This window comes from Artemia sp. Qi Xiang Cuo, chromosome 2 (assembly GCF_049724085.1).
Source record: "Artemia sp. Qi Xiang Cuo chromosome 2, ASM4972408v1, whole genome shotgun sequence".
In the NCBI taxonomy this organism is placed as follows: Eukaryota; Metazoa; Arthropoda; class Branchiopoda; order Anostraca; family Artemiidae; genus Artemia; species Artemia sp. Qi Xiang Cuo.
In genome coordinates, this window is record NC_142795.1 from 52128329 (window position 1) to 52142684 (window position 14356).

At 34.1% G+C, this 14356-nt stretch overlaps 1 protein-coding gene across 1 annotated transcript in view; it reads left to right on the forward strand.

Annotated features, from left to right (window-relative positions):
* Positions 1-14356, forward strand: part of LOC148955358 (tubby-related protein 4-like) — a 191607-nt gene that overhangs the window by 96422 nt on the left and 80829 nt on the right. The window contains exon 2 of the mRNA XM_089107089.1: positions 12432-12614. The gene's annotated coding sequence lies outside the window, so the exon portion shown is untranslated. The remainder of the gene's footprint in view (positions 1-12431; positions 12615-14356) is intronic.

Sequence of the window (14356 nt, forward strand, 5' to 3'; positions counted from 1 at the left end):
GTAAATCAGAGGCAATGCTATAGCGTTGCCTATAGTAAAGGCCATACGGCTCAAATGTTTTATTATTTATTTATTATTATTATTTTTTTTCAGAGCCACTTCATATGGAAGGGGTCGGCGTATAAATCTCAAAGGGAGCTCGTCCGATTGGAAATCGAGAGTTCTAATGCCCTTTTTGAGGGTCAAAAGTGATTGGAAGGCATCTAACAACCCTTCTACGCCTATCATTTCCCCAAACACATCCAATCGAAATTTTGAGATAACCATTTTGTTCTACGTAGTTGATTTCCACATAGAAAGTATGTTTTTGAGGAGGACACTCCCCCCACTGACCTCAGGGCAAGGGTTGTAAGTTATGCCCTGGGGGCATATAGGTTTTTATAGAAAGCTTTGTCGTAGAAACTTAAAAAAAGGGCTCATTCGATTGGAAATTTAACAGGCGAGTGTCATTTTTAATAGCCAAAAGTGATAGGAGGGCAACTAACCCCTCTCTCACGTCCACCTTTTCGTCAAACACATCCAATCAGAATTTTGAGATAGCCATTTTGTTCAACGTAGTTGAAAGTTCTGGAAATTAGGTCTTTGAGGATGACAACCCCCCCACCCATAGCCCTCAGGGCAAGGGTTCTAAGTAATGCCCTGGAGGCATATAATTTTTTTTATAGAAAGCGTCGTCGTAGAAACTTCAAAAAGGGCTCATTTGATTGGAAATTGAAATTTCAAGTTCACTTTTTAAGCGTCAAAAGATATCAGAGGGTAACCAGCCCTCCCCTACGCATTTTTTCCCCAATTGCATACGATAAAAATTTTGAGATAGCTATTTTGTTAAAAATAGTTCAAAGATCATATAATATATAAATTCCGGTGTCGACAAAACCCCTCAGGGCTTTGGGCAGGCGTTGTAAGTTATGCCCTGGGGGCATAAAAGGTTCTTATGGAAGGGATGATCGTATAAATTTCACAAGGGCTCAGTCGATTGGAAATTCAAAGTTCTATTTCTCTTTTTAAGAGTCAAAAGGGATTGGAGGGCACCTAGCCCTCCTCTCTCCACGACCTTTTTTCTCAGACCCATCCGATAAGAACTTTGAGATAGCCATTTTTTTTAAAAATAGTTTAAAGACCATAACGAAAACTCCAGGGTCGGCAGAGCCCCCCGGCGTCCGAGGGCAGGCTTTGTAAGTTACGCCCTGGGGGAATATATGGTTCTTATAGAAGGGATGCTCCTAAAAACTTCAGAGAGGGCTCATTTGATTGGAAATTGAAAGTACTAGTTCAGTTTTTAAGAGTAAAAAAAGATCAGAGGACAACTAGCCCCCCCCCACCCTCTTTTTTCCCAAATGCATCTGATATAAATTTTAAGATAGTCATTAAGTTTAAAATTGTTCAAAAGTCAGATAACAAAAATCAGGTGTCGACACAACCCCTCAGGACCCAGGGGCAGGCGTTGTAATTTATGCCCTGGGGTATTTATGGCTCTTATAAAAGGGATTCTCGTATGAACTTCAGAGAGGGATCATTTGATTGAAAATTGAAAGTTCGAGTTCACTTTTTAATATTCAAAAGGGATCCGAGGGCAACTAGCCCCCCCCCCCCCCACGCCTTCTTTTTTTAAACCCATCTGATGAAAATTTTGAGATAGGCAATTTGTTGAAAAAATAGTTCAAAAGTCAGATAAGAAGAACTCCGGTGCCAATACAACCCCCCAGGGCCCGGGAGAAGGCGTTTTAAGTTATGCCCTAAAGGCATTATGGTTCTTATGAAAGGGATGCTCGTATAAACTTCATAGAGGGCTCATTTGATTCTAAATTGAAAGTTCTAGTTCACTTTTTAAGAGTCAAGAGATTTGAGGGCAACTAGACCTCCCCACGCCCTTTTCCTCCAAACCCATCCACTACAAATTTTGATATAGCCAGTTTTTTTTAAAAATTGTTAAAAAATTAGATAACAAAAACTCCGATGTCAACACGACCTTCAGAGCCCAGGGGGGGGGGGGGTAGGCGTTATAAGTGTTGTCCTGGGGGCGTATATGGTTCTTATAAAAGGGATACTCTTATAAGCTTCAGAGGGGACTCATGAGATTGGAAATTGAAAGCTCTAGTTCAGTTTTTAAGAGTAAAAAGAAATCAGAGGGCAACTATCCCCACCTACGCCCCTTTTCCCCCAAATGCATCCGATAAAACATTTTGAGATAGCCATTTTGGTAAAAAATAGTTCAAATTTCAGATTAAAAAAAACTACGGTGTCGAGACAACCACCCAGGGCCCGGGGGCAGGTGTTGCAAGTTATGCCCTGGGAGCATATATGGTTCTTATGGAAAGGATGCTCGTATTAACTTCATAGAGGGCTGATTTGAATGGAAATTGAAAGTTCGAGTTCCTTTTTTAAGAGTCCAAAGATATCGGAAGGCTCTTAGCCCCCCTCTCCACCCCTTTTTTCCACAAACCCATTCGATACAAATTTTGAGATAGCCATTTTTTAAAAATATTTCAAAGGTCAGATAACAAAAACTCTGATGTCGACAAAACCTCCCGGGTGCAGGGACCGGGGCAGGCATTGTAAGCTGTTTTTTGGGCCGAATATGGTTTTTATGAAGAAGATGCTCCTATAAACTTCAGAGAGGGCTCAGTTGAATGAGAATTAAAAGTTTTAGTTCATTTTCTCAGAGTAAAAAAAGATCGGAGGGTAACTAGTCCCTCCCGCCCTCCACGCCTTTGGGTTTATTGGAGGGATAAACCCATCCGATAAAAATCTGAGGTGAATACTTTGTCAAAAATAGTTCAAACATCCGATATCAAAACTCCGGGGTCGACATAACCCCCTAGGGCCCAGGGACAGGCGTTGTAAGTCATATTCTGGGGATATATATGGTTCTTATGGAAGGGACGCTCGTATAAACTTCAGAGGGCTCATTTGATTGAATATTGAAAGTTCTAGTTCAGTTTTAAAAAGTCCAAATAGACCGATGGGTAATTATTCCCCCCTCCCCACGCCCTTTTTCCCAAACCCATCTGATAAAAATTTTTAGATAGCCATTTTGTTAAAAATAGTTAAAACATCAGATAATAAAAACTACGGCATTGAGACAAACCTATTTTTTTATTTTGGTATTGTTATTTTGATGCTAGTTTTGATACATTGATGAACATTTGATTTTTTTTTCAAAGTTTGATTCTGAAATAAGGAATCTTTAAAAACTTGAAACTTTTTGGAATAAAAAACGAACAAACATTAATTAAAAAAAAAAATTCCGAAAATAAGTTTTTTAAAGAAAAGTAAAGGCCATTTTAAACATAAGCTCAGCAGATACAAATAATTGTTAAAATTCAAATTTAAAACTACCAGAAATTACTAATAAAGAATAAATGAAACCCAAAACGAACAGAAATTAAATAAACAGTCATAGCAAAAACATACAACAAGTAATAATATAAATGAATAAATAGATCTTAAAGTGAGTAATGCTTGGATAAATATGAAAATCAAGCTTAAAACGAAAAAAAATATTTTGCAATTGAAGAATAAATGAAACTTAAAACGAACAGAAATTAAATAAACAATCAATGCAAACAAACATACAATAGATATTAATGTAAATGAATAAATAAATCTTAAAATGAGTGAAACTTAAATTGAATATGCAACATCAAACATCAATTGAATAAACAACATCAAATTGAATTTTTCATGTATAATAACATCAATTTTTGAAATATCCATCAGTTCATGAATTTATTTCACTGTAATTTTGTTTTTATTTTCAATTGTGTTAGAACTGGAAAAGAAAATATTTGTAATATAATTCGTTTTCTGTTAAGCGCTAATGATGCAATAGGCTATTGGTTTTCATTTAATGTTAAGGAAGGGGGCAGTATCCAAACTCTTTTTTGTAGTGAAACTATATTCGCATTGAACAACTTTAGAAAGAGCTAATAAATTAAACTGAATGTTTGATGTCTAAATATATTAATTGCTGAAAGCTCATCAGTTTAAAATTTTACTGTAATTTTAATGTTTATTTTCAATATTAAATACAAAAGAAAATATTTATAATATAATTAGTTTTCCGTAAAGCGCCAATGACGCAGTAGGCTCTCAGACTTTCACCGTGAGGGATGGAGGCGATACTCAAACTCTTGTTTGTAGTGATTTTTGTGCGTTTCAAGGTTGATTTGCATATTCAATTTAAGTTTCACTCGTTTTAAGATTTAAATATTCATTTACATTAATATCTATTGTTTGTTTGTTTGCATTGATTGTTAATTTAATTCCTGCTCGTTTAAGTTTCATTTATACTTCAATAGCAAAAAATGTTTTTTCGTTTTAAGCTTGATTTTCATATTCAATCTAAGCATTACTCGCTTTAAGATCTCTTTATTCATTTATATTATTTTTTGTTGTATGTTTTTCGCCATGATTGTTTATTTAATTTCTGTTCGTTTTGGGTATCTTTTATTCTTGAATAGTAATTTCTGGTCGTTTTACATTTGAATTTTAACAGGTATTTGTATCTTTTGAGCTTAAGTTTAAAATGGCCCTTACTTGTCTTTGAAAAACTTATTTTTCGGGAAGTTTTTTTTTAAATTAATATTAACAAAAGACGATCATTAGCAGAACTAACCATTGCATACATTGGACTTAGTTAGCTGGCTTATTCTTTGATGCTCGTCTCTTAATATTCCAAAGGAGAAAAAACCGTTGGCTTTTTCCTGTTTGTAATCAGGTTTCAAACAGTTCATGGTAACGAACTGTAATACATAAAGGATCGATGCTGTAAATTGGAATTTTGTATCATCAGTAATCAGTATCATAGTTTTATTGATAGCTGAATTATTACATTAAAAGACGATCATTGATATAACAATTATATAAAGAATCTGTTTAGTTCAATGTAAATGTGGACATGGATATCATGGTTATAAAGATGTGTGAAACCTGGCAAAGAACAAACCAAGGCATATAGTAACTAAAAATTAATGTAATAAATTACATTAAGGAACAAACTGTAGCCCATAGTAACCAAAGTAATAAAAGGAATCATTATATACATGATTATTTTAATTATATGCCTTAAGAAATCCTCATAAGTAAAAATTTCCCATACCTTCATACATAGAACAAATTTATTACATCATTTGAAAAGGTCAGTGGATAACGTCTCAAGATAATTAATATATGTTTTCCTTAATGTATAACGCATTATAATCTAGCGTAATCAAAATTTTGAACTTTATTTACCGGAAGTCGTTAAATCATAGACAGAAAAACCTGTTTACGTCATCAGGTACGGTTGCTTCTCGAGATCTCGAGATAGCGGCAGCTGCAACCTAGTAATGAGCGAACCACAGCCCATAGTAATCAAAAATTGAAAAACGTATTTTCCAAAAAATTGGCTAGTGAGAAAAAATCGCCATTTGACGCTGAATCAGGTATGGTATGGTAACTATTGTTTCGGTTACTTTTAGAAGTAAAAGTTTATTGCAAATTGAAATTCATGGTAATTTCGAAAAAAGCCTGAAATCCCTTGAAAATGGCGTCGAATCGAAATAAACAGTGCACCATTGGAATAATCATGGTCCAAAACCTTTTGTAGGATAATTAAAATCCCCCACCTTGAACATCAAGGAAAATGACTTATTTGCATGGGTAGCACTGATCTGTCTCTCTTTTTTCTTTTCTTTTTTTTCTAGAAGGGCTAGGGGGTGGCCAGAGCATCATAGAGAGGTGCGTCATAGCTCATTCGAAAGGGCTTTAAATTTGTAAGTGCCCTTTTTAAGTGACCAAAAAGAATGGAGGGCCAAGAGCCCCCCTATCTTCAGGCCCCCTCCCCCCAACTAGTCCTATAAACTTTTTGAGAGAGCCATTTTGTTTAAAATAGTTCAAAGGTCCAATACGTATGGCTTTGATGATGATATGGCCCTCCATAGTGAAAAAAAATCCCATCTGAGAATGACTCAGGACCGTTAACTATTATTTCGGTTCGTCTTAAGAATAAAAGCTTATCCCGAAAAGAGATTTATAGTGATTTCTAAAAAAAAGCCTCAAACCCCTCGAAAACGGCGTCATATCAAAATGAAAAATGTACAATTGTAATCAAGGTGGTCAAAACCTTGTACAGGGAAGTTACAGTCCCCCTCCCTTAACAACAAGTAAAATCATTTTTTTGCATTGGTAACACTGATCTGTCTCCCGTTTTGTTTTTTTTTCCCCTTCTTCCTTCCTTCTTTTTTGTTCAGCAGGCCTAGAGGGCTACCAGAACATCATAAAGAGATTCTTAATGTCTCCTTCAAAAGCTATTTCTCATATCTACGTGCTTTTTATAAATTCTGCCATCTGCAAGTGCCATATGGCACTAAAGTGGCTCTTTCTGTGCTATTTCTCATAGGGTGGCACTAGCAGGCTACCAGAACATCATTGATAGATCTTTTATTGCTCTTATAAAAGATATTGCACATATCTACGTCTTTCATACAAAGTCCACCATCATCAAGTTCAAATGGCACTAAAAACGGCATTTTTGGTGTCGTGTCTCAAGTGGAAAAGCTGCACTGTACAAAGAAATTGATTTCCAACAAAATGTTTTGCTCGAATTAAAACAAGTCAAAAACAAATCAAATTTTTCCGTTGGAATTGTGACTTGCTTATTGAATTCAAACAAATTATTGAAATTTTTAAGATTTATGTACTTTTCAGTAGAAAAAATGTAATTTTCACCGTAAATAGGCTATATCAAAACATGGTTTGAACTTCAACATTAGTTTGAAGTTTCTTCAATATCATTTTAAATTTGACTATAGGACCATTGAAAGTAATATGTTCAGTATGAGTTCAATTCAAATATTTGAATTATAGCAGAAAAAGGGGAATGCTAATTGAATTTTTAGACTAAAAAGATAATTATAAAAATAAGGAAATATATTTTTACTTTCAAGTAAGTTGAGCTTTCTTTTCTGCAAAATGAATACGCAGAAATTTATGTACAAAAATTATCTTTTAACTTTTACAATCGCTTTTTATAAATACATTTTTTATGAGTTTCTGTAGGTAGAAAATTTCTTAAGATGCTACCCTAACCTTAACAGTACTAACGGTGAAAATATCCTGCTTTCTGAATTAAATTTTTTCTCATTAAGATCGAAAACCCTTTTGTAGGAACAACTTACGTTTTTGCGAATAACGTAATTTTTGTAATGAGACCCAAAAAGCGTTTCAAAAAAAAATTGTTCCCTGGATTTGCCATAAATTTGCTGCTTACGCTGAATAACCAAGTAAGCAAATATATCGAAGAAAAAAAGACGCCTGTAAGGGTATTTCAGTCCTTTTACTTACACGTAAAGGAACCAAAAGCTTCCCCAAAAATGAGAATTTTCTAAAATGGTGCTATTCCAACTGGACTCAGAAATACTACACTTTAATAGCATGAATCGTGCTTCGAAAACTCTGGTTTCATACATCAAATAGTTCATAGTGTTAAACAGTAATTAAGGAGCGACTCAGCTCAATTGTAACCGAAACTCAAAAATGGAATTTTGATAACAATTGATAAGAATTGTTTTTTTTTGCAGATTGCAAATATATAAATTTCATTACGTTTAATATCTACCCACCGAAGGCTCCAAGCCTCAGAAGAAAAGGGATTTTGAAAATAGGGAGCCTGATTTTCGAAAAAGGGAGAAACACCCCCCAAAAAGTCAATAAATCTTAATTTAAATCAGACCTTCAGATATAGCGTATCAGAAAATGTTATTGTGGGGGTTATGATCTCCTATCTGCACGAAAGTGGAACTTAAGTTTTTGCCTGAAGACTGATGACGGATGCGTTTCTATTTGTTATTTTGTTGTTCTACTTTCCTTTTTAAGAAATCGTAAAGATTAGATGGCAGCTGAAGCTCCTCGCAAAACCTAATTTGTCTCTTAATTTTTTTCGAATGTTATTATTTAAGAACAATTTGACAAACAAACAAAAAATCATCTCTTTTAACTGCCACAAACGTATAATACCGAAGGATCTTTAAAATTAAGACCTTCAAAGATGAAGCGACAATTTTGGTAAGCGGGCACTCAGATCAGAAAGAGAAGACATTCTGATGGTGATGCAAGTGTTCAGTTTAGTTTATTAATATTGATAACTTGTGTCTTATGTTTCCCAAAATGTTTAAGATGGTACATTTTTATAAATAAATAAAAGTTTGGTAAAATTCTACGGTACTGTTCTATTAGCTGTAAACCATGCAAGAAGTAGAGTTCGTCTAATGCTAATGAAATAAAACAAAACAGGATAAAAATGTTATAATCTAGAAACAAAATTAAGTTATATATTTGCAAATTAGGGAGGGGGGATAAAGCATAGCATATATTAAATACGTAGCCTAACCTAGGTACCTTGATTTCCCCTAAACCCCAAAAAACTAAAGTTTAAATATTGTAAACGCAGTTAGAAACCATTGTGTGCAATCCATTTCTCCGTCGAGAAAACCTGTTTGACTAGCTTCTTTTATCATCTATCTTGTATGGCTTACAGTTATTAGAACAGTACCAATTCTACTTTAGCCACTTTTGGCTATCTGGAAGCCAAAATGAAAATGAAATTAGGTTAGAAAAACGAAACTTTCGGGGATGGGTCTACAGGCTAAAGTATGGGTACTTATGTACTATCTGGAACACACGCAAAAACGGAAGTTTGGTTGATGCTAATCTCTATTGAAAGAAACCCGTTTCGAAAGAAACCCGTTTCGAAAGAAACCCGCATCTTCCCTATATAATATAGCGCATGTGTTACAATAGTACATAAGTATCAAAGTATGTCCCGGGAAGGTATTTTGAAGTACCTACCTCCACTCCTCCCTTTAGAGGGTCCTTAAATTTGCCTACATGACAGGTCTATACTAATTGAAATTTTGAAAAAACAACATTTTACCTTAATTTTCAGTTATCAATTTCTTTTTCTCAAGGTTTAGTTCCAAAAATGCAATTCCTGTTATTTGAGCACAATTTTAAGCCATATCAATGTTTTGTTTTTCTTCAAAATTTAGGAAATGTATCTGCATATCTTTAAAACCTTATAAATTGGGATTGAGAAAAGCTGTGAAGCTGAAAACAATTTTGTTGCACTTCATCGAAGCAGAAGATCTATTTTGCAAGGTTTCAATTTTATAACACACAGATTTGATGAGGCGGCGAACAACAGATTTGATGAAATCTGACGAGTAAGTCAAAGGTATTCAGAAAAGACAGGATTCGTGGCATTATTATTGCAACCGTTCACCTCTGGAGGTAGAAAAAAAGGGGGGGGGAGTCTTTCTTTTATTTGTGCCTCGATTTGATTTCATCTTCACTTCAGGTCCGAGTGTCACTGTTTTCCTGATTGGAAGATATTTCTTACTCAAGTGTTTTCTGTCGGTCTGCTACTACGCCATTGATTTACTGATTTCCACCATGAAAAAATGCAGCCGTTAAGAGGTGTCATATTATCTGGGAGAAATTTTTTGTTGTAATTTTCTGCTCTTATAAAATAAATAAGATTATTTTTTTTATTTATTGATGCTTCAGAAAGAAGAAAGGGAAACTGAATCCTGAAAACTAGATATTAGACTGTAGACCTAGGAAATTGAACAACGCTAGTGATGAAAATCCAATAAAAGAACGGGAAATGCAGGAAACAAGATGGAAATCCAGTAAAGATCTTAAAATCCACGTTTCGTTTGGTCAAAAAACTGAAAATTCCATTTAGATTTGATAATTCAATTTCTTCGTTTCTCAACAAATAGGACATCTAAAAATGATCACGGAATTCCAAAATGTTTCTCCAGTACTCAATTCAGCTGTTGAAATTCAAATTTTGTTGTTGATAAACATTACAAACAATTTTTGTTGAATCTCAAACAATTATTTTTACAGTATCGATCTTTTGGCCAAGTGGAAGTTTAAAAAGTGATGTTTAATGACACTCATTTTTAAGGCATGTCCTAGGAAGACAGATTTTAAACATATTAATTATATCTACATGCAGTTTATCGGTTTTAACATCCGAACGTGCCACACAGTACTAAAAACGGCACTTTTGGTACCACTTCTTAAGTGGAAGAGTTTGAAGCATAAAACTGTACCATTGCAATTATTATGGTCCAAAGCCCTTAACTGGAGGCTTATAAGATCCCCTCAAATATATTTCCCATCCAGACCCACTTAGTAAGTTTCATAAATCAGCTAGTCATCTTAAAAGTAAAAGATTATTGCGAAAGCAAATTAACTAAAACTAAAAATTTTTCAACTAAACATCTACCATAAATTAAGCTTGATTGATCAACAGTTTTGAATTGATCGTTCAAACTTCACTCTGTGATGAAGTCTGGGTACCAGTTCTAGCGGCCGTAGTTAAGGGGAAGGGACTTACTTGCCCCCTTAGTTTTTGCTCTTGCCTAGGTTTTGAAAACACCTTTTTTTGGTTATTTCATTGGAAAAGGCACTTGTTTCATTTAAAAAATTCAGGGAAATAACCGAAATTGCACTTTGTGGAAATGTGCTATCAAGTCAAGTATATAAAAAGCGATTAAGTATAAATATAAACTTTTAAATGAGCCCTTAAACAGCTTGTTTTTGTTACAGAAGCCTTCTAGTTTCTGCTAGTCAGTAGGCTAGGTGATTTAAAACAGCTTTTTGCTCATCGAAAAACAAAAGTTCCTGAAAAACATGCATTGTTTTGTGAAGTATGGATAAGGAACTTTATGGTATAGTCTAAAATTTTTCTTAGCTGTCAAGGTTGTTTGTAGTATTTTTTAGAGCTGTCTTATCTCCCCTAGATCAGTGATAATTAGAAATTATATTAAAATACATTTTCAACTGAAACTAATAAATGACATTAAACTTAAAACAAACATACATTATTCCGAATAATTAAAAAGGATCATGGAAGCATTTTATCTGCATTAAATTTTAATCAAAAACGAACAAAGATTAATTTTAAAAAAAAAGTTTTTCCGAGGGAAGTAAAGAGCGAAGTTGAAACTTATAACGGACAAAAATTATTACTTCACAGCCTATTTAATATATATTAATATAACTAGTACAAATAAACCAACTAATTATGTATTTCTATGCTATTATGATTATACAAAACTAGCGCTTTACTGAAAACACAAAATAATATAAGAGTTTTGGTACGGTAAAAGCAAACCAATTAAGCACACTTTTTATAGAATCAAAATATTATCAATCCTTTCAGGATCAATCCCTTTTAAGATAAAGCAACAATCCATTTTAGGATTTTCTTTATTTTTTTTACGTTTAATTTGGTATTATTTCTGCACAATGGCTCAGTTCAATGGCTCAGTTCAAGACTGGCTCTCGTTTTGGTTCTTAACAGGACATGTCATGATTAGGATTAGTTTATACACAAGTTTAAATTAAGGCCATCTTGATAGTATTAGGACTATAGACTAGCTTTAGAATTTGTATTATAGCTTGAAATTCACTCTTGTATAGGGAGAAATAATTGGATTTCCAGTGTTCATATTATGTCTTATTTGATCTTCATTTCACGTGACACTAAAGCATATTTCTTACAATTTAAGACTGTTAAACCCACTATTGGTATTATAGCTGGTGAGAGCAAAATACTGCTTGATAAATCAATCCAATTTTTCTGTATGCCGTTCAATTGCTTCGCGGTTATTAAAAGATAGTTAGTTTTACGCATACGCTTTTAAGATGATCTTAATTGCATTCTGAAAGTTACTGATATCACAACTGGTGGAAGACTATGAAAAGCTTTATAGATTCGTTTAGTGTTGTCAGGCTACATCACAGTTCATGTAATTATCCAGTATGATCTTTCCCTATCTCACCCATTATAAAAACCCGGACCAAGGTGCGAGTGCTCCAGAGAACGTTTTTGCAGATAGAAACATAGGCGATATCAGATCTTTTCACGGGTAGACAAGTCAGACTGTGATCTAATCGGAAACAAGTGGAAACCCGCTATTACGAATAATGTACTTTGTTGGAAACAATCGGAAACAGACTAACCCGCTAATGCAGAAAGAAGTGGGAGGAGCTTTTTCTTCGCACCAAGAACGAAGACCAGAAATGATCTGCGATAAGCTTGCTGGATAATTATATGAACTGTGGGCTACATCCTCACTTTTGAATCTTAAATCAAGAATCCTGTTTCTTATACCTGACTTTTGTGTTTTCAGTAAAGCACTAGTTTTACATAATCATAAAAGCATAGGGAAACATAATTAGTTGGTTCATTTGTACTAGTTATAGTATTATATTTTAAAAAGACTGTGAATTGAAAATTTTTGTCCGTTTTAAGTTTCAACCTCACTCTTTGCTTCCCTCGGAAAAACTTTGTTTCTTTTTTGATTAATAACCTTCAGTGGTTTATCGTTTGAATGTTAACCTTTTGAAGAACCTGTTTTTTTTTTTTACAGGTCATATTTGTGTGTTGGAACGAACCCTACCAGAAACTTGCATCTGTCGACGCTGCCGGTGTTATTTTTGTTTGGGTTCGCTATGAAAGCCGATGGAGCATTGAACTCATAAATGATAGGGGAGTATCTGTTCGTCATTTTTCATGGTCACACGACGGTCGATTGGCTTTAATCGCGTATCAGGTATGATACATTTGAAGCTATCTTAATAAGTTGAGTGTACCTTACAAGCTACAAACTACTTTAGGATAAAAGAAAGTTATTTGTGGCAGTATTTAATAAGTTACTAAAATGTGTCATGTTCTTTTAACTGTTTAACGGAATTAACCAACATGAATCCCCTTGACCTTACTTGACTTTTCACTTAAATTAAACTTAAAATAGTTTTTTTCAACGAAAAACAAAGAGAGGCTTTCGAAGTAAAAAGAGGATAAATCGCCATGCACATGCAGGAAGCTGATATGCCTTTAAACCTCTCCGCCCCTCCTTTTTTAATCTAAAGTTAGAATAATAGTTTTATTGAAAGCAATTTTAGAAAACAATACATATAGCCAGCTGATGTCTTATTTACTAATTGTCTTTCAGAACGCTGGTTCTGAAAATATCATTGTTTATTGCAATGTGAAAAATAAGCCCTGTCATTCTGGAAGCGATCTGACTTAAAAAAAATATATTTTTTGTGAGTGTCGGGCTTGGGAAAGGGGCTAGCTCCTTATATACAGGGTACTCTCAGTTAGTTCCTCTTTAATCTCGTCTGATCACCACGGTTGTTCACTTAATTAAACATAAAAAGAACTTTCTCACTAAAAAAAAGTTTTACAAGCATAAACTACCACCAAAATGAGTAGGACTAACGCTCCCCTCTTTCTTCTAAAGACTAGAAGGTTGTTTGAACTTTTGAACTGAATACAATTTTAGTTCAAGCTATATATTTACCACAACATAAATAAGGTACTTGTTTGGAATCCGGCAAGTACGCGATAATTGTATCGCGAAGATATCCAGTATGTCATATGAGCGATTTATAAACAAAGGGTTTCTCACTCCGGGAACTATATTTAAACTTTAGTTTTTTGGGGTTTTAGGGAGAATGAAAGGTACCTAGGTTGGGTTACGTTAGGTTACGTATTTAATATATGCTATGCTTTACCCCCCCCCCCCACCCCCTAATGTGCAAATACATAGCCCAATTTTGCTCATAAATTATTATATTTTTATCCTATTTTGTTTTATTTCATTAACATTAACGAGACTTCACTTTTCGCGTACTTACCGGATTCTTAACAAGTACCTTAAAAATGTTATCTTAACAACCAAGTCTGTATCCAGGGGGGCTAGGGGACTTGCCCCCCCCCCCACTGAAATCTTTGTTTGGCTCGTATAAGCGTAACTAAAATGGATATGAACAATTTTTGTATACGTTTTTTGTGTAAAATTCCCCGAAAAGAAAATTCTAGTGTAAAACAACCCCGAAAAAAAATTCTGAGTACGGCCCTGGTAACAACCAAGATTACTGAAAAGAACAAATTTAAGAAAATTGGTATTTTCTTTAATTGGTTAAGAAAATAATGCTTTAAAATAATGCTCTTTTTGTTTTTTTATGCATAAGGATCCAGGTTTTGGCTTTCTATTTATATGTTGGAAATAATTTATTGCATATTTGAAGAATAATTTTACTACAGTGCTTCGGATGGACGGATAAGGGGAATAACATTCAAATAAATGGGCTGAAAATCTGCATAGCCTTTGGGATTCCACAGGATTGAAGGAACTCAAACCCCATCGTGTAACAAGCTCGAGTATAGGCAAATATTAATCAGCCATCTTTGAAAGTTTCAGCTTAATTCCCTTAACTTTTTCTTAGATATCGCAAACACAACCTTTTCACAATCTTGGATACACATACTGTCTTTTGTTTGCATTTA